This window comes from Arachis ipaensis, chromosome B03, assembly GCF_000816755.2.
Source record: "Arachis ipaensis cultivar K30076 chromosome B03, Araip1.1, whole genome shotgun sequence".
NCBI classification, from domain to species: Eukaryota; Viridiplantae; Streptophyta; class Magnoliopsida; order Fabales; family Fabaceae; genus Arachis; species Arachis ipaensis.
This window is the reverse complement of record NC_029787.2, coordinates 126,845,802-126,849,569: the sequence shown is the minus strand read 5'-3', so window position 1 is coordinate 126,849,569 and position 3,768 is coordinate 126,845,802. Positions and strand designations below refer to the sequence as shown.

At 30.0% G+C, this 3,768-nt stretch overlaps 1 pseudogene; it reads right to left on the bottom strand.

Annotated features, from left to right (window-relative positions):
* Positions 119-1,839, bottom strand: LOC107633965 (annotated as a pseudogene).

The window sequence follows — 3,768 nt, the reverse complement described above, 5'->3', positions numbered from 1 at the left end:
AAATTATATATACATAAAAAATCATTATAAGTTTTATTTTATGATTGATATTTTAAAATAAAGGAAGTTATCTTGAAACCGCTGACTATATTACAAGACAATAACAGATTGAAACGGATGACTCCTAAATGGAATAACAAATTTTTTTATAACAAGAACAGGTGAAAAGCCTTGTGATACAATGTTATATTCTACAGAACATAGGAAAACCAAATCTGCATAATAACAGAACAGAACAGAACAATAACTGCTCTAGTCATCTATGTCACGTCCTACTTCAAAAACCTTAGATCAAGAGGCTCCATTCTCTCCGCGATCATACAATCATCCACGTCAAGTGCCGATACCCAGCCAACTTAGCAGCGAGGCGTAAGCCAATCGCTAAAGCAGCAACAAATAGTGGTACTGAAATCCTCCTTTCTGTCATTTCTTGGTCTTCAACCTGTTTTCCTTCGGAAAGTGTTTGGGAATACTGATAAGTAGCCAAGGCTACAAATGTGATAAGCACTAAAACTCTAATCCAACCTTCCCCAACAGCAGTTAGTACAGCTGCAACAGGCATTGCGCATGAAACATTGTCTCTCTTTTTTATTAATTTTGAGAAAGCGTACAACCCTAGCAGAAGGGTCGAGAAAAAAGGTTCGGAGAGATAGCCTCTAACTGCCGCATAACCAATAAAACCAGACACAGTCAAAACATAAGGTTGCTTGTTGGTACAGTTAGGACGGTAGTTTCGGCAATTGCTAAAACAACCGACGCAAGCACAATGATTGTAGTCAACTCTGGTATGGGAGCATTGTTGATTGTCCAAGAATAGAAGGCACGAATAGTATAGAATGAATCCTCCATGCATCTGATTGCAAAAGTGATCGGACTTCCTATGAATCGATACAGTATGGCGAAAAGATATGTCAAAAGGTTTCCTGCAGAACTGACAATACCAAAGACAGCATTCTTCCAGTTGGATAGTTCAAATAGAACAGCTCTCCAAGCATAGATGAGAAAGCCAAGTACTGCACGAAAGTAACACAAAACACATGAGTACACAAAAGAGATAGCATGTACAATTGGACCCAAAACGAATCAACTGACCATTGAAAGCTTATAGTTTTTAATTTCCACATGAGAGGTTATAGCTTAAATTCCAACAAAATATTTCTCATTATACACCGCTACCAGGTTAGAGAGTAGCCAGAAATTTTTAGAATTGCAGCAACCGTGAACTTCTTGCTATGAATAACCAAAGAAACACCACAATGAAATTTGGGGGACATATCAAAATCCTTTTCGATTCCACAGCACAATAAGAAATTTATGGATAAATGAATGTGTCTAAAAACTGAACACTCCAATAGCACTTGAATTGCAACAAAATGATTTCCAGATACTTGCCAATTCATGCAACTACTCCAAATACAATAAAATTTCAGACTTTGTGGCTCAAACACATGGAATTTTCTGAACTTTTAAAAATTGAAAGCAATAAATTAGAAAAATAGAGAGGTTAAGAGACTGACCAAGAAGCCAAGGCCACCTGACAGGAGGATCAGGAGCTTCCTTAGCGAGGTACCGAAAGCGTTCTGGCATAGTGCTCCGTGCTCGAGCCTCCTTCTCTGCTCTCTCCCAATCAACAAAACCGCCGCCATGACCAGCATCATCGTTGTCGTTGACTGCAAAATGCTTTAAAAGAGAGATTCTAAAAAGTTCTCTAGGTGAAAATACAGTAACGAACCTCGGAGGCCTGAGAAAGCATTGAGGTTTGACGGGTGGGAGACGGGGTTTGAAGGAGAGGTGGGAGATAGAAGAGTGGTGGACATGGCTATGCCTATGGGTTGGGATTTAGAGATCTCGTTTATTTTTCCTCTGAAAATATTATTCAGACACGAGTTTTACCCGTGATATGTTGGGGGCAGGTTGACCCATTTAATTTATTACCAGTGTTATACATATAATTTTTTTAATGAAAAATAGTAGGAGTACATCAAAACCAACCACAAATTTATTTGTTTATACTTTAGGAAGCGATTCTGATATTCTGCCGTACGAAAGTAGAATTTTGTTGTTCCATTCAATCTAGCTATTAAAATTTATTATAAATTATTCATACCGTGAAGATATATGGAAGTTATTAAGTACATATAGATGAGAAATGTCTTTTATTATGGTATATCAATACTTTTCTTTTTATAGTAGTTGTTTATTTACATTTAATAAAATTTAAAGATTTATAAAAATGTAATACATTTAATAAGTACAAAGTTATTGTACTTATTTTAGACATACTCTCGTTATAATATTTACGTTATAATATGTAATTTAACAAACCAAAATTATAGTATTATAATCTAAAAATTTAACATTTTGAAAAAGAAAGCATCGAAAAAAAATCAATTGTTAGTAAAAAATAAACATCAATTCTAATAATATACCACTTGGTTAATATAAATGTACCGTTATGTAAGAGTAAATCGAAAGAAAATGTCAATTTCGGAAAATATGTAAGTAGGTATAGGAAGGAAATTTTAGTCTTTAATCATTTGAATTTTTTGGAGTATATAGTAAAGCGTAAACTATATTTTTTGTCCCTAAAGTTTGATAAAAGTTTTAAAAATATTCTAAGTTTTATTTTGTTTCAATTTTGTCACAAAAGTTTTCGATTTGCATCAAATATACCTTTGACGGCTAACTTTTTAAAAAATTTAAGACCAATTCAACAACAATTTTATAAGAACAACCTTCAATACAAGCAAATCAAGTATAATTTTCATGCATTATTGTTAAATTAGTCTTAAATTTTTTGAAAATTTAGCCGTCGAGAGTGTATTTGATACAAATCAAAAACTTTTTGGACAAAATTAAAACAAAATAAAACCTAGGAGTAGTTTTTAAAACTTTTGCCAAATTTTATGGACAAAAAATATAATTTACCCTATAGTAAAAATATTTGGACGACACAAGATCTAAAATTATATACAATTAGATTTAGATCTATGCGAAATTAAAATAAATTCATTTGTATATATACGAAATTATTTAATAGAAAAACTTGAAAATTAATATTAACTTTTTTATTCAGTTATTTGAAAAATTTGTATTTAATTAGAATTACTTATATAAATTAACTAATTTTTTAATTTATATTAGTAAGTTAAAAGAGATCATTTATACTATTACTTTTTTGTGATGTAATTTCTAATTGCAAAAAATAAATCTCCCTTTAAAAGAAAATTATAATTAGTTAGATGAATATTATCAACTATGCTCATCCACATACAAAAACACATTAATAATAATAATATCAATAATATATATGAATGCAATTGAAAAAAAATAGAGTTGTATTTATATTTATAACTAAGATAAAAAAGAAATAAAAAGTAAAATATATCAACTATTCATAAAACAATTGAATTGTGAATTTAAATATGGTTTCAAATAAATATGATTGTTTTAAAAATATTATTTTTATGAAGGGGATAAAATATATTTTTTGTCTCTAATGTTCGCAATTGTTTAAAAAAAATAACAAACGTGAGGGACAAAAAAAATACTTCATCCTTTCAAAAATTATAAAAGAATATAATGATAAACACGTGTTTTTTTTATAAAGTACAGACTTTGACAATAAAACCTACAATACTCTCGATTTGTGTTTTTTTATATTATACGAGTAATGATAAACTTAATAACGTGGTTTTTTTTTCTCTTTTATTATAAATAATTAAATTATTATATTTAGTGTTATTTGAATTATTTATTTATTTATTT